At 40.0% G+C, this 22,601-nt stretch overlaps 1 long non-coding RNA gene across 2 annotated transcripts in view; it reads left to right on the plus strand.

The window, feature by feature from the left end:
• Window positions 1-14,470, plus strand: part of LOC147343189 (uncharacterized) — a 47,718-nt gene extending 33,248 nt beyond the window's left edge. The window contains exons 4-5 of one of the 2 annotated variants that reach the window (XR_015156555.1): window positions 13,523-13,623; window positions 14,368-14,470. This is a non-coding gene — a long non-coding RNA (uncharacterized LOC147343189). The remainder of the gene's footprint in view (window positions 1-13,522; window positions 13,624-14,367) is intronic. The other variant, XR_015156556.1, reaches the window with a different exon arrangement.
• The last annotated feature ends 8,131 nt before the right edge of the window (window positions 14,471-22,601 follow it).

Here is a 22,601-nt window from a genome sequence, read left to right on the forward strand (position 1 = left end):
CACCTCATTAGAACTGATTCAAATGTATTCTTTTTAATGGTTGAGTAATAGTCCATTGTGTATATGTACCACAGCTTTCTTATCCATTCATCTGCTGATGGACATCTAGGTTGCTTCCATGCCCTGGCTATTATAAACAGTGCTGCGATGAACATTGGGGTACACGTGTCTCTTTCCCTTCTGGTTTACTCAGTGTGTATGCCCGGCAGTGGGATTGCTGGATCATAAGGCAGTTCTATTTCCAGTTTTTTAAGGAATCTCCACACTGTTCTCCATAATGGCTGTACTAGTTTGCATTCCCACCAACAGTGTAAGAGGGTTCCCTTTTCTCCACACCCTCTCCAGCATTTATTATTTGTAGACTTTTGGATCGCAGCCATTCTGACTGGTGTGAAATGGTACCTCATGGTGGTTTTGATTTGCATTTCTCTGATAATGAGGGATGTTGAGCATCTTTTCATGTGTTTGTTAGCCATCTGTATGTCTTCTTTGGAGAAATGTCTATTTAGTTCTTTGGCCCATTTTTTGATTGGGTCATTTATTTTTCTGGAGTTGAGCTGTAGGAGTTGCTTGTATATTTTTGAGATTAGTTGTTTGTCAGTTGCTTCATTTGCTATTATTTTCTCCCATTCTGAAGGCTGTCTTTTCACCTTGCTGATAGTTTCCTTTGATGTGCAGAAGCTTTTAAGGTTAATTAGGTCCCATTTGTTTATTTTTGCTTTTATTTCCAATATTCTGGGAGGTGGGTCATAGAGGATCCTGCTGTGATGTATGTCAGAGAGTGTTTTGCCTATGTTCTCCTCCAGGAGTTTTATAGTTTCTGGTCTTACGTTTAGATCTTTAATCCATTTTGAGTTTATTTTTGTGTATGGTGTTAGAAAGTGTTCTAGTTTCATTCTTTTACAAGTGGTTGACCAGTTTTCCCAGCACCACTTGTTAAAGAGATTGTCTTTAATCCATTGTATATTCTTGCCTCCTTTGTCAAAGATAAGGTGTCCATATGTGTGTGGATTTATCTCTGGGCTTTCTATTTTGTTCCATTGATCTATATTTCTGTCTTTGTGCCAGTACCATACTGTCTTGATAACTGTGGCTTTGTAGTAGAGCCTGAAGTCAGGTAGGTTGATTCCTCCAGTTCCATTCTTCTTTCTCAAGATCGCTTTGGCTATTCGAGGTTTTTTGTATTTCCATACAAATTGTGAAATTATTTGTTCTAGCTCTGTGAAGAATACTGTTGGTAGCTTGATAGGGATTGCATTGAATCTATAAATTGCTTTGGGTAGTATACTCATTTTCACTATATTGATTCTTCCAATCCATGAACATGGTATATTTCTCCATCTATTAGTGTCCTCTTTGATTTCTTTCACCAGTGTTTTATAGTTTTCTATATATAGGTCTTTAGTTTCTTTAGGTAGATATATTCCTAAGTATTTTATTCTTTCCGTTGCAATGGTGAATGGAATTGTTTCCTTAATTTCTCTTTCTGTTTTCTCATTATTAGTGTATAGGAATGCAAGGGATTTCTGTGTGTTGATTTTATATCCTGCAACTTTACTATAGTCATTGATTAGCTCTAGTAATTTCCTGGTGGAGTCTTATCAGAATCCAACAACACATTAAAAAGATCATACACCATGACCAAGTGGGCTTTATCCCAGGGATGCAAGGATTCTTCAATATCCGCAAATCAATCAATGTAATACACCACATTAACAAATTGAAAAATAAAAACCACATGATTATCTCAATAGATACAGAGAAAGCCTTTGACAAAATTCAACATCCATTTATGATAAAAACTCTCCAGAAAGCAGGAATAGAAGGAACATACCTCAACATAATAAAAGCCATATATGACAAACCCACAGCAAACATTATCCTCAATGGTGAAAAATTGAAAGCATTTCCTCTAAAGTCAGGAACAAGACAAGGGTGCCCACTTTCACCATTACTATTCAACATAGTTTTGGAAGTTTGGGCCACAGCAATCAGAGCAGAAAAAGAAATAAAAGGAATCCAAATTGGAAAAGAAGAAGTAAAACTCTCACTATTTGCAGATGACATGATCCTCTACATAGAAAACCCTAAAGACTCTACCAGAGGATTTTAACTGTAATTGCACATCACTTCATGGCAAAGAGATGGGGAAACAATGGAAACAGTGACAGGCTTTATTCTCTTGGGCTCCAAAATCACTGAAGATGGTGACTGCAGCCATGAAAATAAAAGACCCTTGCTCTTGGAAGAAAAGCTGTGACCGACCTAGACAGCATATTAAAATGCAGAAACATTATTTTGCCAGCAAAGGTCCATCTAGTCAAAGCTATGGCTTGTGTAAGTGAGATGTGAGAGCTAGACCATAAAGAAGGCTGAGCACTGAAGAATTGATGCTTTTGAGCTCTGGTGTTGGAGAAGACTCTTGAGAGTCCCTTGGACTGCAAGGAGATCAAATCAGTCAATCCTAAAGGAAACCAGTCCTGATTATTCATTGGAAGGACTGATGCTGAAGTTGAAGCTCCAATACTTTGGACACTTGATGCAAAGAGCTGACTCATTAGAAAAGACCCTGATGCTGGGAAAGACTGAAGGCAGGAGGAGAAAGGGACGACAAAGGATGAGATGGTTGGATGGCATCACCGACTCAATGGACATGAGTTTGAGCAAGCTCTGGGACATGGTGAAGGACACGGAAGCCTGGGGTGCTGCAGTCCATGGTGTCACAAAGAGTTGGACATGACTGAGTGACAGGGGAGCAACAAATGCAGTATAGTAGTAACACAGAACTGCAAAGATGTACTTCATATGGAATTATGTTTTTCTAATTCAAAAAGTTTATGCCTTCTCATTACTCAGCATTTATCTTCTCCAACTGGTTTTATAAGTTTCTTTATTTAGACCTCTGTCTTTCATTTTACATTTATTCCTAGCTCATGCAAATTTTGGGGAACTATTGTAAATAAAATAATCTTTTTTTTTCTATTTTCATATGCAGGTCTTCATTGCTAATATAAATAAAAGCTGTTGAATTTTGTATTTTTAACATCCATCCAATTTTCTAATTTTTCTCTTTTATTAAAGCAATTTCTTAAGGGATCTTTTGGGTTTTCTAGGTATGAAATTCAGTGAATAGAGATATTATTATTGCTCCTTTTCTAAGTTCTTGTGAAGTATTCTATTGCCTTGTTACTGCACTTACTAGAACCTACATCATATTGATTAATAACATAGATAGAGGGGATTCTAGTATATTTATGATTTTAACTGAAATGGCTTTCTTTCATTATTTGAAATATTTTCTGTTGGTTTTGATAGGTCAGTTTTTCAAATCATCATCAAGTGGTCACCATTTATTCTTACTTTATTCAAAGCTTTTACTAAGAATGCCTATTAGATTTTCTAAATGCCTTTTTAGGATTTATTAATGTGATCATATTTTCCCTTAATTTATCAATGTTATGAATTTTGTTGATAGATTTTGTAGCATTGAAGCACCCATATAAGGCATGTATAAATCCCAATTGGCCATAGCATATTAATCTCTGGAAACATGGAAGATATTGAAGTGTGTTTGGTGTATTTTGGTTATAATTTTTGCCTCCATAGTTATATATGATATTGGTTGAGATTTTGAAAATATTAGTTAACATATTTAAAAATACTTATCTTTACCAGAATTTGGTACTGAAATTATGTCAGCTTCATAACTATAGTCATGACAGCCTTTCCATTCTTTTCTTATGGTTTAGAGTTAGAAGTTTAAGGAGCAGTAAAAACATCTGGACATGGAACCTTTAGCGATGGTAACTCTCTTTAAACACTTTTCCAAGTCTTCTGTGGCAATTACTCTGTCTGTTCTCTATCTTGGGTCAATTTTGGAAATTTATGGGAATGCCAGACCCCCTGACCTGCCTCTTAAGAAACCTATATGCAGGTCAGGAAGCAACAGTTAGAACTGGACATGGAACAACAGACTGGTTCCAAATAGGAAAAGGAGTACATGAAGGCTGCATATTGTCACCCTGTTTATTTAACTTATATGCAGAGTACATCATGAGAAATGCTGGGCAGGAAGAAGCACAAGCTGGAATCAAGATTGCCAGGAGAAATCTCAATAACCTCAGATATGCAGATGACACCACCCTTATGGCAGAAAGTGAAGAGGAACTACAAAGCCTCTTGATGAAAGTGAAAGAGGAGAGTGAAAAAGTTGGCTTAAAGCTCAACATTCAGAAAACAAAGGTCATGGCATCTGGCCCCATCACTTTATGGGAAATAGATGGGGAAACAGTGGAAACAGTGACAGACTTTATTGTTTTGGGCTCCAGAATAACTGTAGATGATTATTGCAGCCATGAAATTAAAAGATGTTTACTCCTTGGAAGGAAAGTTATGAACAACCTAGACAGCATATTAAAAAGCAGAGACATTACTTTGCCAACAAAGGTCTGTCTAGTCAAGGCCATGGTTTTTCCAGTGGTCATGTATGGATGTGAGAGTTGGACTGTGAAGAAAGCTGAACGCTGAAGAATTGATGCTTTTGAACTGTGGTGCTGGAGAAGATTCTTGAGAGTCCCTTGGACTGTGAGGAAATCCAACCAGTCCATCCAAAAGGAGATCAGGCCTTCAGGGACTGATGCTGAGGCTGAAACTCCAATACTTTGGCCACGTCATGTGAAGAGTTGACTCATTGGAAAAGACCCTGATGCTGGGAGGGATTGGGAGGAGAGGGGACAACAGAGGATGAGATGGCTGGATGGCATTACCGACTCAATGGACATAAATTTGGGTAAACTCCGGGAGTTGCTGATGGACAGGGAGGCCTGACGTGCTGCGATTCATGGGGTTGCAAAGAGTCAGACACAACTGAGCGACTGAACTGAACTGAACAGATGGTATATAGGAAGTATTTCCTCTAGATTTTCAAATTTGTTACTGAGAAGTGGTATGAGGTATTACATTGCTGCTCTTTTTAAAAGTTTCTTCTCTGTCTATGGTTGTTATTTTTTTCCCCCTTATTCCTAATCAAGTATACTTTTCAGTCATTTTTATTTCAACATTAAAATTTTTATCATAATTACATCCAAAAGTGTTTGTTTGATATTTTCACAAAACTAGCCCTTGGGTTTAGTTACTCTTCAGTTATTTAGTTATTCTCCTATTTTTTATTGTTTATGGTTATTTTTATTTTCACTTTTATCTTTATTAATATCCTCCTCATAATTTCCTTTGGTTGCTTTTATTGTTATTCTAATCTTCTGTAATACAGAATAAGCTCATTCCTTTTAATCTTTCTTTTTAAATAAAACATTTAGGTATTTAACATTTCATTTAGTACAACTGGGAGAAGGCAATGGCAACCCACTCCAGTACTCTCGCCTGGAAATCCCATGGACGGGGGAGTCTGGTAGGCTGCAGTCCATGGGGTCGCTGAGAGTTGGGCATGACTGAGTGACTTCACTCATTTTTCACCTTAGTAGAACGGGGCTTCCCTTGTGGCTCAGCTGGTAAAGAATCCGCCTGCAATGCGGGAGACCTGGGTTTGATCCCTGGGTTGGGAAGATCCCCTGGAGAAGGGAAAGGCAGCCCACTCCAGTAGTCTGGCCTGGAGAATTCCATGGACGGTATGGTCTATAGGGTCGCAGAGTCGGACACACTGAGTGACTTTCACTCAGTACAACTTACGCTATCTTCAGTTTTGATTGTCTCTTTGTTCTAAAATTTGTCTGAGATCATATTCCTTCATTTCTAGGTAATAATTGTGTTATATTTTATTATTTATTCTAACTCTGTTGAATAGTGATAAGAAACCTGGACTTTAAAAAACTCTTCTTTCTTTGTTCCATTAATTTAGAAAATACTTTTTATTATCTATATGCAGAGCTATGGATTCATAAATTTCTTTATGTTTTCAATTTTTTTTGCCACTTATGACTGATTTTTAAAGGGTTTGATTAAAATCTCTCACAAATATACTGTTTTATATAAATCTTCTTCTAATAGGTTTTGCTTCATAGATTTAGCTGCTATTTTTGTGTGTGTGCACAGAGGTTTATGAGTTATTATAAGCTTTTTAATAGTTTGTCTGGGTTATCTGAGAAGCAGACACCAAGACAGAATTAAATATGGCAGAATTCTATTAGGGGAAATGCCTGGGAGAGAAAGTAGGAGGGAGCTGGGAAAGCCTGGAAGATCCATCAGATCCTGCAAGTCTGACCCCCAGTACAGGAGAGACTGAGGAACCTTCTAGACTGCCTGAGTCTGAATTATCAGCTCAGCAAGCCTGTCTGAGGAAATCCCTGAGACAACGTTGTCAGTCAGGAGAGTCTTGTGTTTTCCAATAATGAGCCTACCTCAGACCCTGTTCTCTGGGTCAAGGTCACTGTCTGGGTGCCGCCTTGGGGACAACGGGCCTCATCACATGTGGAGGATAGCTTTGAAGGGCAGCAGTGCAGGCTCGTGGTCAGTTATGCTCTCTGTAGTTGGAGGTCAGCTAGGTGTATTCTAACAACACCCAGTTTTAAGAAGTACATTTATTTAAGAAATACATTTAACTTTTTATTAACTAAGTGTTTTATTATTTTCTAAATCTATTTGCTCATAGAATCATGTTTTCCCCACCAAGCCCGTGAAGCATACTCCGGGAGATGTTCTTCCAATTGCATGTCTTTATGCATTGTCCTTGGTCATGTCTAAAATATCTTACCAGTGATATTTATGAAGGCAGAGAAAGCATTTATATCAAGTTTGCAGCCAATATAGAAAAAATGGAAAACAAATTCAATCGATTCACAGATGTTCCTCTTCCTATGCACCAATCCCATTCTAAAAGGCATTTTGAAAAGCTCTTTGCTCATAAATTCACAAGGAGGGAGGCTGTTTTAAATTTTAAATCCCTGGATCCATCCCTACCGAAACAGGCAAGGAACATGCCTCTGAAGCATTATAATTAGGCATCCGTTTTCTCCTAGCTGATACTTGTTCTGTGGGCATTAAAAGTTTTAGAGGCAGTTAATATCCATTCTAATCCCTGAGGATCTTTGAAAGTGGTTCTGTTAACTCCTTAGATGCCACAAAACATGTATCTGCCATGGCTGTCATTGCACACCTTGCTTTTGTGCAGATTCAAGGGGCTCTTAACTCACCCAACCATCCATGGCTTGTGGCAGAAGTTTTCTTGGCAGCATCCCCACCGTGCTTTCCCTTTAAGTCCTTTAACTTCGGACGATTTAGTCAAATACAGTAAAGCTAAAAAGCCTACTCGGTCGACTAATAGCATCTGATCTTTCAACAACATCCATCTTTTTTCTTCATCTTGCCTGTTACCGCCAGTGACTCACTTCATCCCCGAGAATCATTTCTCCTGTCGATGACTCACCCCAGGTGCCTGTGTTCTGCGTTTGTCATTTCCTCACCACTTTCCATTTCTAAAAGTCCCTTCCTCTGTTTTCCTTGTAATTGTGAGTCTCTGTTATGAACCCTTTTGATATTTTCTCAGTGATGCTTTAAAAATATTATGGTTTAATGATGTTCTTAAAAGAGCTCAATAAGAAACAGACTGCTGAACAGCATGGTGTCCGAGTTGAAAAAGAGTATGCAGATAACTAATGTTGTTTGTTGGTGGCACTGGGACTTGAAAAACTAAATAAAGAGAGATGATTCTGTATTCATTTATATGGCTAAAGGATATATATAGAGAACGTCACATATGGCTATCTGGTCCCTCTGAGAAACAGATCCTTTTAGAACAAAAAGAGGGGAAATGACACCTATGGACTTCAGACAACAAACTGGTTCACCCTTAAAGTCTCTTTTAAAACACCTTTAGTCTGCTGGTCCTGGTTAATTGGTAACCTGGATCTTATTTCTAACTTGATTCAGGTAGCTTTAGCCTTTAACTGAAGGGCACCAATTCACTACTGCTGGTCTGACATTGATACATGCAATTCCTGATTTCATTCTTGTGGACAAATCATAAATCCTAACCTCAACTGGGTTGGTGATATCTAGCCTGAGGTCCTGGATCTTCCTTACTAAAAGGCAAGAATTTCATGAACAGATAATAATCTTAACCTGGGTTCCTAGTTCTTCCAAGACCTACATTTGGTTGTATGGTCCTTTCAAAAAATAACAATAAGAAGAAATATTTATTTAACTGCATTTTGTCATAGTGGCTTGTAGCAGACTCAGTAGTTGTGTGTGGGCTTAGTTGCTCCATGGCATGTGGGATCTTAGTTCTCAGACCAGGGATCAAACCTGTATCCTCTGCATTGGAAGGCAGATTCTCAACACCTGGAGCACCAGGGAAGTCCCCAACTGTATGATTCTTAGGTGTCTCCTTGAGTACCTGGTGGGATTATCCCAGATACTTCTTACCACTTGAATAGTGGTTCAAACCTCTTAGAGAAGAAATGAAACTAACTTTTGGTCTTCTATATATGACTCAATAGAAGAGGCTTAAATAAGTCTCAGTCCTGGTGTCCTTCCTTTTTCTATTCCTGGGATCAGCTGTGTGTGTGTGGATGTTCAGTCATGTCTTCTGTCTGCGACCTTATGGACTGCAGCCCACCGGGCTCCTCTGTCCATGGGATTCTCCAGGCAAGCATACTGGAATGGGTTGTATTGGGGAAGGGAATGGATCTTCCCAACCCAGGAATTGAACTCTCATCTCCTGCGTTGGCAGGCAGATTCTTTACCACTGAGCCCCCTGGGACGCCCCCCTGGGATCACTTGACCGCCACCTAGTCTCTATGACAAATAAGTACTCTAAGCAGGAAAACATTAAGTGTCTCCATTCCCACAACATTCCCCTACCCTGGGGCTCAGCATCCACCCCCTGATACAATCCTTGGCCTTGTGTGTCTGTCCCGACAACTGGGCTCTGGTTCTTTTGCCATGACTCCACCTATGCTTTGCATCACTTCTGTAAATAATCCTCTAAAGAGACCATTCAAAATAGTGTCAGGAGTCATAGGACACTGTGATCAGAGTTAAAGAATGACCTAAGGAATGGGAGAAAATATTTGCAAATCATGTATCTGTTGAGGATTAATATCCAAATATATAATCTCATTACAATAAAAAATCACACAATCAATTAGAAAGCGGGCCAATGACTTGGATAAACACTTCACCAAAGAAGATATGAAAATGACCAACAAGCACATGACAAGATGTTTCATACTACTAATCATTAAGGAAATGGAAATCAAAGCTACAGTGAAATACTACCTCACACCCATTAAGATAGCTACTATCAAAAAGTAGAACAGTGTTGGCTAGAATGTGGAGAGATTAGCTCTATTGTGTACTGTTGGTGGGAATGTGAACTGGTACAGCTGCTATGGGAAAAGTATGGTAATTCTTTAAAAAATTAAAAATATGATGACCATGTGATTCAGCAGCTCCACTTCTGGGTATATACCCCAAAGAATTGAAAACAGGGACTCAAAGAGATATTTGCACACTCATGTTCACAGCAGCATTATTCACATTAGCCAAATGATAGACCCAAGCAAGTGTCCATCAACAGATGAATGGATAAACAACATTTGATGTATACTTATGATTGTAATAGATACAGATGATTGACTATATACACAGCAAAAGGGAAGGAAGTTCTGATATACGTTACGACTTGAATGAAACTTGAAGACATTATGCTAAACGAAGTCAATAACAAGAAGAAAAATAGTGTCTCATTCAACTTACATAAGATACTCAGAGTAGTGAAATTCATTAAAATACAAAGTGGAACAGTGGTTGTAAGAGGCTGGGGGGCAGAGGGAATGAAGAGTCATTTAATTGGTATGGAGTTTCCATTTTGTAAAGTGAAAAGACTTTTGGGGATTGGTTGCATGACAATGTGAACTTATGTAAGGCAACTGTACACTTAAAAAACAGTTAAAATGATAAGTTGTATGCCATGTATATTTGCCACAATTTTTAAAAAGTACCAAATTGAATAAAAAAACCTAAATAGATGAACTGACTCTGGTCTTATTGTGCATTTCACTAAATTCTTCAGAACTTAAGTGCTTTATTATAGAATGGGGAGCCAAATTTATTCCTAATCATATCCCAGGAACATGGAGAGAGTTAAATGAGACAGTCTATGAAAATTACCTTGTAAACAATTTAGGATTATTTTAGTGTGAGATATCAGTTAGTAAAGTATAAAGTTGGGGATGTTTAGGATGTCTCTAAGAAGCCAATGGAATTTGAAAGAAATGTATAGAGTTAAAAGAATCCAAGGGACCGGAAGTACAGCATGGATGTGCAGCTTGAGTCAATACATTTCACCGAGGACTTACCCTACATCCAGCTCATCCTAGACACTACTTGGAACAGCCTCTGTCTTTGCTGAGAGTATTGAATTAAAGATGAAAACCCAAACATTCATAACACACCATATTAAGGAGGAAACAGTGCGGTAGGGGCAGGCAGGGGAGCTTGAGAGAATGCTGGCTTGCAAAGGAGGCAGACAGACTTCTCAGAAGAAACATCTGAACAGAGGTCAGATGTTTGTTTGTTTGTTTCAGAAAGTTGAGCAAAGAGAAAGGAAAACATGTTCCAGGAAGAAAAAATAACTTGTGAAAATGTGTGAAAGTAAGACAACACCTGATGACAACACCTGAGGTGCTAGAAGAAATTCCTCAAGGAGTTTGGGATGGGAAAAGCTAAGGGTCAGCAGGGATCAGATCACCTGTGAACTGGTGAGCCATGTTAAGGCATCAACATTTAATCCAAAGGGTGATTAAATGCCACTGAAGAGTTTTAAGTAGGTAGTGGCATCATCAGATATCCATTTTATGAAGATCACAGGTTATAGGGTAGAAAAGTGTACTGGGGTGAGGGTGGAGGAGATGCTCAGACAGGGCGTAGAAAAATCATGCAAGAATCCAGATAAGGATGGTAGAAAACAACACAGACCTTCAAGGCAAATTTAGGAAGTAAATTTGACAGAACACCACTTTACATTGGAAGCTGGGGAAGAAAGAGGAGCGTCAAGGTAATAGGCTGGCAACTGTGAGGTTGGTGATACCATTCCTGAAGCAGGGAAACACAGAGCAGATGTTCAGTTTAGGGTACACTGGGTTTGAAATGACCAAAGGGCATGCAGAGGTGTATGATCAGGAGAGGAATTAGAGCCAGAGATAAGGATGCGGCAGTCTATATGTGCCTATATATACCTATGCGGCAGTCTATATATACGGAGAGTAGTGGGAGCCATGATGTATAAAAAGACCGTGGAGAAGTGAAGATGATATAGGAAGGTCAAAAACGAGGTATGTGATATGGAAACTATATAATGGGAATCAAATACACATAACCGTTCATGAGCAATAATACAAAATATGTATAAAAGGGAATGAAGAAGAAACAGAAATACTGGGAAAAGGGAAGGACATGGTTTCTTAAGAAGTTAGGTGCAAATAATTGCTTATGTTTTTAGTTGGGAGAAAATGCTGCGTAGCTAGTACAAAATAGGAAATAAAGGAAAAATATTAAAGGTATAGTAAATGGGAAAATGTTAAATATGGTGACAGGAATATGTTCTAATATAGTTCAAATACATAGAGTGAATGTAAATGGATAGAAAACATCTACTAAAATTGCCTCTGGATTTTAAAAACTAAAATCTAATTTGTTGTTAGCAATAGACAAACTTGAAATAAAAGCAAACAAATGTTTGAAACACAGTGTTTTTTTTTCTATAGCTTCTTACTTCTGCAGCACTTACTATGTGCCAGGCACTGTCCTAAGCACATGGCAAGAATTAACTCATTTAATCCTCATAATGGTGTTATGAGAGAGTTGTTATACTATTAATATCCTCACTAATGGATCATTAAATCGTGGAGGTTAAATAATCAATCCAAGTTGAAATAACCAGCAAGTGTCAGAGCTGGGATTCAAACCAAGTGATAAAGCAAGATCAAGAAAGTTATGCAGATAAGGATGGAAAGAAAACAGTGTTCAAATTTTAATATCTGACAAAATAGAATTCAAGACAAAAAATATCATACTAGCCAAAAAGGAACATCAGATACAAGTGAAAAGAAAAACGATTATATGTATCTTCAAAATAAGAGCTCAAAGACAAATAAACAAGCATATAAAGATACGTTTAAATATCACTTTCTCAGAAAGATCTTCCTGACCCACCCGTTATGGATTACCTCTTGTCTTGTACACCCTAAATTCTCTATCACCCTCCTGCTTTATTTTTCTCCAAAGCATTTATCACTACTCTGTGGGTGTGTATAAGTTGTTATTGTTTATTTATTATTAGCTACCCTAGAATATAAAGTCCATGAAAGGCAGGGATTTTGTTTTGTTTAACACGGTATTTCTGATGCCTAGAAGTGTGTCCAGCAAATAATACAGTGTGGAATAAATGTTCACTGAAAATATAAACAAGCAAATGAATGTAAATAACACAATTAATAAGATTGAAGTACTGCATATATAGGGGATTCCCAGGTGGCACATTGGTAGAGAATTTGCCTGCCAATACAGAAGATGCAAGAGATGCGGGTTCTATCCCTGGGTGGGGAAGATCCCTTGAAGTAGGAAATGGCAACCCCCTCCAGTATTCTTGCCTGGAAAATTCCACGACAGAGGGGCTTGGCAGAGTACAACCAATGGGGTTGTGAGAGTCAGACATGACTGAGCACACACACACACACACACACACATACACACCCTGTGTATACAGCTTACTATGTGTACATATCCACACCCAAAGGATGCAGAGTAGATACTCTTCTGAATCAAAATGGAATAGTCACAAAAATTGACCATATGTGAAGTCATAATGAAAGTTTCAAAGAAAATTTCAAAGAAATACATGATGTTTTATAAAACTAATGTAATAGTAACAAAAACAATCATTATAAGTCAATATAAAGAATATTCAAACATTTAAGCAATGTACTAAAAAATGACACTAAATAGTAAACTAAATAATCTTAAAATCTAAATAACTAAAAAACTGAATAAAATAAAAAGTAAATTGGTAACCAACTAAGAAGTAATCTCTGGAGCAGGAACTGGCAACCCACTCCAGTATTCTTGCCTGGAGAATTTCATGGACAGAGGCGCCTGACAGGCTATAGTCCATGGGGTTGCCAAGAGTTGGGCACGACTGAGAGACTAACACACACACACAAGAAGTAATAGTTAAACTATACTAACAAGCTAAATGAATATACTACATGAAAAGAAATTAAATAAAGCTAAATGACTTGGCTAATAATAATGATGTAATCATATGTTAGTCATCTGAATGTAAACTTTCAATCTTGATTTGAACAAAGTAAGAATATAATTGGGTGCAGGGACAGTAGGGTGTGTGTGTATGTATGGGTGTGTGTATGCGTGTATATATGTATTGGGGTGTGTGTATGTATGTATGTGTGTTTGGGGGACATGAGAGAGACCCAAGCCCCATTTTTGTAATAGAAGTTTAATAGGCAATATCTAAACTTGAAAATAAAAAGACAACTTTTTCTTATAGGATGCTGTTTTGAAATAGCGAGATAGAAACCAGAAGAAACAGCCAAGAGAGTATAAAGTGAGTCCATCTGGGGAGTGGGAACTAGAGAAAAAACAATCATGGTAAGGGGACTGCTCTTTTATGATAAGCCTTATGGTACTGTTTGACTTGCTGAGCTGCTTCTGGGTTACTTTGATAAAAAATTAAAAATTTAATTACAATTAGATGAAATTGTGGACTTACTGATAATGAATCATAGTCATACTCCTAAAAGATCTACCCAAATTGGTTCCAACTTCTCGAATGAAGAAAATAAAATAAGCCTTAACAGTGAAGTAATATGTGACATATTCGGAGAGAGTGATGAACTAGGTCTTGAAAAAGAACAGCTAGGCAACTCTGTCATGTTCTCCACCCACACAGGGACTAGCCAGTCATTACACATGTCCTGTTTTCCTAAGAAATATTGGCAGAGGAAACATTGATTTATCACTATTTTATGAGGAGATAAATTGGCAAAGGCTATGGAGCAAAGAGGATACAGAATATAGGTCTGAAACTGGAAATTTTCCAGCTGGATTTAAAGAGAATTGTTGTAGCTAAAGGGGATAGTTATGCATTCAATAAGAACGTAAGAGTACCTAAGTAAGCATAAAGCACTGGGCTAGACTTTGGGTGGGGAGGTGTTTGTAGAGATGGATGGGTTGCAAACTCAAGTCACTTAACAACCTACTGAGGATGATCCGAACACATGAAAATTAAATAAGATGTCACAGTCAGTATATCAAGTCACTTTGGCAGGGTCTCAGGAGCAGCTTAGTGGGATATATTACACAGTGATGCGTTTTTACATTTTCAATATGTAGGTCTCAAGGAAAAGACAGTGGGAAAGAGTGAAGATACATTCTGTAAAGTTGAACTGAACTGCTTGCATGGAAGAAAAGAGAAAGAAAGTCGAAATCTAAAACATGGAAGAGGAAGAGGAATCAAAGGGAGAGAGAGACCTTTAAGACAAGAATAAGAACCCTGAGCCCTAAGGTTGATAAACCAGTGGTTACAACCCACAGAACCAGTTTTAGGAAGTAAGTGGATGGAGGGGCTGGACTGCCATGCCTGTGTGTGTTGATATTTATTTCTACAAAGCATCACAATGCACCACAAATAAAGTCCTGGCATGATGGACAGCTGCCAGGGTGGTCTCTCCATACCCTGAAATCTTCATGTACTGACTTTTTGCTTAAAATAAACAGGCTGTATATGATGCTAGCGTGGGATTGCTAGGAACACATACCAAACAGGCTGTATATGACCTAGCAATCCCACCTAGCGTGGAACCTAGGAATACATACCAAGTAAACCAGAATTGAAAGAGACACAAGTACACCAGTGTTCACTGCAGCACTGTTTACATCAGCCAGGACATGCAAGCAACCTAGATGTCCATCGGCAGATGAATGGATAAGGAAGTTGTGGTACAGATACACAATGGAGTATTACTCAGCTATAAAAAAGAACACATTTGAGTCAGTTCTAATGAGGTGGATGAAACTGGAGCCTATTATACAGAGTGAAGTAAGTCAGAAAGAGAAACATCAATACAGTATATTAATGCATATATATGGAATTTAGAAAGACGGTAATGACGATCCTTTTGAGAAATCTGTATGCAGGTCAGGAAGCAACAGTTAGAACTGGACATGGAACAACAGACTGGTTCCAAATAGGGAAAGGAGCACGGCAAGGCTGTACATTGTCACCCTGCTTATTTAACTTCTATGCAGAGTATATCATGAGAAACGCTGGGCTGGAGGAAGCACAGGCTGGAGTCAAGATTGCCAGGAGAAATATCAGTAACCTCAGATATGCAAATGACACCACTTTTATGGCAGAAAGTGAAGAAGAACTAAAGAGCCTCTTGATGAAAGTAAAAGAGGAAAGCGAAAAAATTGACTGAAAACTCAGCATTCAGAAAACTAAGATCAAGGCATCTGGTCCCATCACTTCATAGCAAATAGATAGGGAAACAGTGGAAACAGTGACAGACTTTAATTTTTTGGACTCCAAAATCACTGAAGATGGTGACAGCAGCCATGAAATTAAAAGACGCTTGCTCCTTGGAAGAAAAGTTATGACCAACCTGGACAGCATATTAAAAAGCAGAGACATTACTTTGCCAACAAAGGTCCATCTAGTCAAGACTATGGCTTTTCCAGTAGTCATGTATGGATGTGAGAGTTGGACTTTAAAGAAAGCTGAGCACTGAAGAACTGATGCTTTAGAACTATGGTATTGGAGAAGACTCTTGAGAGTCCCTTGGACTGAGAGGAGATCCAACCAGTCCATTCTAAAGGAAATCAGTCCTGAATATTCATGGGAAGGACTGATGCTGAAGCTGAAACTCCATCAGGTGGCTGAAACTTTGGCCACATGATGCAAAGAACAGACTTATTTGAAAAGATCCTGATGCTGGGAATGATTGAAGGTGGGAGGAGAAGGGGACGACAGAGGATGAGATGGTTGGATGGTATTAGCAACTCAATGGACATGAGTTTGGGTAAACTCCGGGAGTTGGTGATGGACAGGAAAGCCTGATGTGCTGCAGTCCATGGGGTCTCAAAGAGTCGGACACGACTGAGCTACTGAACTGAACTGAACTGAATGATGATCCTGTATGCAAGGCAGCAAAAGAGACACAGATGTAAAGAACAGACTTTTGGACTATGTGGTAGAAGGCAAGGGTAGGATGATATGAGAGAATACCACTGAAACATGTATATTACCATATGTGGGATAGATGACCAGGGCAAGTTCAATGAACGAAGCTGCTGCTGCTGCTGCTGCTAAGTCACTTCAGTCGTGTCCGACTCTGTGTGACCCCCTAGAAGGCAGCCCACCAGGCTCCCCCGTCCCTGGGATTCTCCAGGCAAGAACAGTGGAGTGGGTTGCCATTTCCTTCTCCAATGCATGAAAGTAAAAAGTGAAAGTGAAGTCACTCAGCCGTGTCCGACTCTTCAAGACCCCATTGACTGCAGCCTACCAGGCTCCTCCGTCCATGGGATTTGCCAGGCAAGAGTACTGGAGTGGGGTGCCATTGCCTTCTCCGAAATGAATGAAGCAGGACACTCAAATCCAGTGCTCTGGGACAACCCAGAGGGATGATGTGGGGAGGGACAACCCAGAGGGAGGAGGGAGGGGGCTTCAGGATGGGAGGACACATGTACACCCGTGGCTGATTCATGCTGATGTATGGCAAAAACCAACATAATATTGTCAAAGTAATTATGCTCCAATTAAAGTAAATAAATTAACATAATAAATAAACAGGCTGTAAATGGGTGCTTGCCCGCTTTGATGTTACTTTCATATTTTTGTTGCCACAGATATTTTAATCTGGATTTTCTTTAATATTTGAGTTGTATTTGGAAAAAAAATTTTCAGTTTTTTACTTAAGTAAAAAGATAAGTTAAATGTGGCTTTCGGCAAAGGAGAGAAGACTCTTAAAATTGTAGCTTTAAAATCACAACATCTGAAGATAAAAAATGGTAATCAAGATGACAATCTTTAAAAAGGAAAAACAAATGTAACCACATTTGTGGGACTGGGTAAGAAGTAGTGCTGGAAAGCCTTGAGAATTTGGGAAAATATTTGTTTGACCAAGAATTATCTTGGTTTGGGGGTGAGAGAAAAAGCCAGGCTAACAGGGTGACTCAGAAAAGGGTCACAGAATGTGGCTCCAGGAAGGAAAGATTTGGTCAAAATACCAGGGAATTTCTAACATAGATTAGAAAAAGGCACCTGACAACTATTTAGCTAAAGACTTTATTCAGCAACAACAATACAAGCATGTATACAGCAATTTCAAGAAAGAAATGCCGTTAACTTCAAAAATCTAAATAGCACTCTTTCCTGGTGGCTCAGATGGTAAAGAATCTGCCTGTAATGTGGGAAACCCAGATTTGATCCCTGGGTCGGGAAGATCCCCTGGAGAAGCACTCCAGTACTCTCGCCTGGAGAATTCCATGGACAGAGAGAGGAGCCTGGCAAGCTGCAGAATCGCAGGGAGTCAGACATGACTGACAGACTAACATGTATACACCCACATCTCTCAAGGATAACTGGAATTACAGAGCTTTTAAAAGTCACAGCCACAGGGGCCATCAGTTTACCCAAAGTCAGAAATGAATTAAGAAAAACAATAAACTTGTCAATCAGTACAAACCAAGCAGTCATGATAGTAAGAAAAAAAAAAAAAAAAGGCAGTGTTGGGGAAGTGCTTCGTGTTATTGTTTTTGTTTTGTTTTCCTGTTGTAGCACTTCAGCTTTTCTCTGTGGTGTAGAGAATCTCAGAACAAAAATATGTGGTCATTGGAATCAATATAAAATTCATATCACACTGATAGGGACTAAGTCACTTTGAAGAGTAGTGTAGGGTTGCAGGTGCCTTAGTGGTAAAGAGTTTGCCTGGAATTCAGGAGATGAAAGAGACACAGGTTTGATCCCTGGGTCAGTAAGATGCCCTGGAGGAGGGCATGGCAACCCACTCCAGTATTCTTGCCTGGAGAATCCCACAGACAGAGGGGCCTAGTGGGCTATAGTCCATGGGGCCGCAAAGAGTCAGACACGACTGAAGCGACTTAGTATGCATGCATAGCACGCTGTTAACCTGATTTGAACCATCATTTTATGACTACGTTTAAAGGCCTGATCGATTAACAAAATCCAGTTTCATGGGCTCCTCCAGTGGAGCAGCTGAGTGGGCACCGGATGTGAGGTCAGGCTGGACCAGCAGATTCTACTTTAACATCAGAGCCTCGGAAATCAGGCACATAGTTGGACTAGGATGCAAAAGCTCCAGGAAGAGCCCAAAGTAACCATTGCTGATGGCCTGAGAGAAGGGAAATCATCTCTCGGTTTCTCAGTGTCCTTGCTTGGCTTCCAGGGCTTTCTGCTTGCTTCTGTCTCTACCCTCTTCTCCCCGCATCTCATCCCCTGATCTGGAAGCTCCCATCCTCACTGTGGAACTGATTCAGGGTGCAGCTGCGCCTCCCAGGGCCGCCGTTGCCCCGGGATGCACCTGGTTGCAGTTATCCAACAGTCTTCCTGGAAGAGGTCCCTAATATTTCTCTCACTCCCCCAACTGTGAATTTGTCCAGGAAGCCAGGAAATGCCCTGTGGAACTTGAACTGAACGATCAGATGAAGCAGGTCGCACAGGTCAAGTGATGACTCATGCTTTGGAACTCATTTCATCCCAAAGGGAAAATCCATACTCTTGTCCTGAATGCTCTAAGATAAATTGCAAAGGTTTAGAAAGGCTAAAAATAAATGCTTCCCTGGTGCAGAGTTGTCGCAAGGAGCAAATCCCTAGATTGGTTTTAATTTCCTATCTTGTAACACTTTCTAAATTTGTGAAACCCTCTGCCATGGTCTTCAAAAGCTGCCAACAAACCTTGCTTTGTGTTTAATGAAGAGACTGAGTCATAAAAGGTCAACTGATGTTTCCAGGGTCACACTTACATAAGAAAAGGGACTGGAATTTTTGCTCAGGTCTCTCTGCCTCTTTCCTCCTTCTTCAAGCCACCTTCCCCTGATTTCTATCTGCATTATCCTTTGGTTCTTAGAATGACTAGACACTTACAGCTCATACCACCCAATCTGGCTTCCAGTGTCTGTGGGTCTATGCTTTTTCTTTTGTTTGACTTTGGTTTTCGCATCCTTCCCATGGGGGATCAAGAAGGACGCAGCCTGAGGCCTTAACCAGAACCTAAGTTAGATGCAGTTGACGGGTCTGAGACATTACCTGGCCCAAATCCAAAAGAAGAAGCAGACTAGGGGCAAGTGACTGTCTCTAATCACTTGAACCCTAGTCCCCTCAAGGGCAAGAATCACCGCTTTCTCTGCCACTAGACTCTACTTGGTATACATTGCAGTGCCTGGCTCAATGGGCTCAGGTGGCTCACTGGTCAAGAAGCCACCTGCCAGTGCAGAAGACAGGTTCGATCCCTGAGTCAGGAAGATCCCCTGGAGGATGGCGTGGCGACCCATTCCAGTATTCTTGCCTAGTGAGTCCCATGGACAGAGGAGCCTGGCAAGCTACCATCCATAGGGTCTCAAAGAGTGAGACACAATTACTATTCTAATTGCTTTACTACTCTAAATACAAATACAGTAAAGTGACCTACATATGAACGAGTTCTGTTCCAAGAGCATGTTCATAAGCCCAATTTGTTCATAAGTCCAATGAAGTTAGCCAAGGCATCCAACTAACACAATCAGCTTTATACTACTGTACTGTAATAGGTTTATAATACTTGTCACTCAAATAATACATAAAAAGCAAACACAAAAAGTAAAGGAAATGTTTTTAATCTTACAGTACAGTATCTTGAAAAGCACAGTACAACAGCTGGCATATAGGGGCTGGCCCTGAGTGAACAGGCAAGAAGAGTTACAGACTGGAGGAGGGAGAAGAGGCGGAAGATGGTAGAGAAGGATCGCCAGCAATAGGAGACGGAGGGCAAGCTGCAACGTCCTTCACACCTGAAAGAACGCATCACATCTTGATAGAATGGACATCCGCGCTTTTGAAAGTTCACACCTTGAAGTTTCGTATGTAGGGGACTTACTGTAAAGTCCATTATTGCTCTCATTTCAAATACACTTTGACTATTTTAAAAAATGGTTGTTCTGTTCAAGATGCTGGACTCCTTGAGGAGCTGTGTTTCAGAACGCGGGCTGCTGTCTCGTAGAAGGCACTGGGGTCTGTTTCTCTGCCGGCAGACAGAACACGGGAATGCTGGTGGGCTTGGTGCTGGCTGGTGTGCTGAGTGCATCACACCACCAGCTACGTACACAGTATTTGCAGGATTCCCAGAGTGAGAGCCCCCAGGAAGCTCTGCCTGCCTGGCCTGGTTCACCAGATAGGGCTGTGGGAGAGAGAATGCCCAGAAAACGATAAAAGTTTCAATCAAACTTTGAAAACTCTGTCCCAAATATTGGCAATTATATTTCCTTTTATGTATTTTTAAAAATTTATAGTAATTTTTATATTTCCTTTTAAATGGCAATGGAAACTTTTCTTTTTCACGGTGCTACCAATAATTCTTTCAATAGGACAATGTGCAGATCCTTTTCTGCTTCCTACTTTCATCATTCAGAGCAGACGTGTGAGGCATTTGATGGTCAACAGACTTCATTGCTTTTTAACGCTCTAGAACTGTCAAATCACAGTCTGATTGAGGGCAAGTGCTGACCGTGGCAACTGGCTACAGACTTCTGATCATCAGTGTACTAAATCTGTGATGGCCCTAAGCTGCTGTGCTTTCCAGCAACCCCCAGGAACCATCAGCAGGCCCTCAGCATAGTTCTGATACTCTGTTCTGTCCCCTGTAGGGGTCGTTACATTTTTTTGCAGACATTTGATTTTGGAAAGGCTTGAGATCTCTGTCTTAGTTCCTCACCCATAGGTGCTTTTTTTCTTTCCCTGGCTTGTTGGTATCCCCACTTCAGTTTCCAAGAATGTTCTCACTTTCCACGTCTCTTTCTTTTCATATAAACTTTGCTCTTACAAGAGATGGGGCACTGCATAAGGAAAACTGGATTTTAAGTGCCAGCTTGCCACTTGCCAGCCAGTGTGCCTAGCCAAGTCAGCTTACATTTCTGAGTCTTGATTTCCTTGTCTACAAAGTAAAGATCAAAATATGTTTCTGAGAATACATTAGCTCCAGTTCAGTTCAGTTCAGTTGCTCAGTTATGTCTGACTCTCTGCAACCCCATGGACTGCAGCACTCCAGGCTTCCCTGTCCATCACCAACTCCCAGAGTTTACTCAAACTCATGTCCATTGAGTCGGTGATGCCATCCAACCATCTCATCCTCTGTCATCCCCTTCTCCTCCTGCCTTAAATCTTTCCCAGCATCAGGGTCTTTTCCAATGAGTCAGTTCTTCACATCAGGTGGCCAAAGTATTGGAGTTTCAGCTTCAACATCAGTCCTTCCAATGAATATTCAGGACTGATGTCCTTTAGGATGGACTTGTTGGGTCTCCTAGTAGTCCAAGGGACTCTCAAGAGTCTCCTCCAACACCACAGTTCAAAAGCATCAATTCTCTGGTGCTCAGCTTTCTTTATAGTCCAACTCTCACATCCATACATGACTACTGGAAAAACCATAGCTTTGACTAGATGGACCTTTGTTCCAGTGATGTACTATTTGAGAGTGTGTGTGTGTGTGTGTGTGTGTGTTAGTTGCCCAGTCATACCTGACTCTGAGATTACATGGACTATAGCCCTCCAGGCTCCTCTGTCCATAGAATTCTCCAGCCAAGAATACTGGAGTGAGTAAGCCATTCCCTTCTCCAGGGTATCTTCCCTATCAGGGATCAAATCCAGGTCTCCTGCATTGCAGTCAGATTTGTTACCATCTGAGCCATCAGGGAAGCCCCACTATATATGAATACCTTTAAAAATTATAGAGTGACCTACAGATGGCATGAAACATAACTTTATAAGATCTTATCCTCTGTGTGTGTGTTAGTCACTCAGTCGTGTCCGACTCTTTGCGACCCCATGGATTGTAGCCCGCCAGGCTCCTCTGTCGGGTTGCCTTTCCTTCTCCATACTTACCCTGCATGAATTCTTATTAACAACAGTCTCCATGAGGGTCGTCGGTGAGACCCTATTGGGCGTGTTAGGGATGAGAAAATTCCTCTGCTTTTCTTGTTTCCTCTTTCACTTCAACTGTTAATCTTATCCTCTTCAACCATATTCATTTTTGTGAGCTAACACAAATCTTTTGTCTGTTGGGGGTGATAAATTACTTAATAAATAAGTAATTAGTAACATAAATATAATTAGTTAATGATAGAAGGCACAATCCCTGCTTGTAAGTGGTATATATAGGGTTGGCCAAAACGTTCATTCAAATTTTACCATAACATCGTATGGAAAAATCCAAACAAACTTTTTGGCCAATCCAATATATCATAATGGAAAGACATCTAATGACTCTAGCGATGTTTTTTGAGGCTCTGAGTGAGTGGGAGAGATGGCAGGTGATAAGGGTGGGATGTGAGAGATCCCCAGGCATGGGGAAAGAGAGAAG

Source organism: Bos grunniens, chromosome 28 (genome assembly GCF_055505025.1).
Source record: "Bos grunniens cultivar Pamir isolate PY7600 chromosome 28, Bosgru_T2T1.0, whole genome shotgun sequence".
Classification (NCBI taxonomy): Eukaryota; Metazoa; Chordata; class Mammalia; order Artiodactyla; family Bovidae; genus Bos; species Bos grunniens.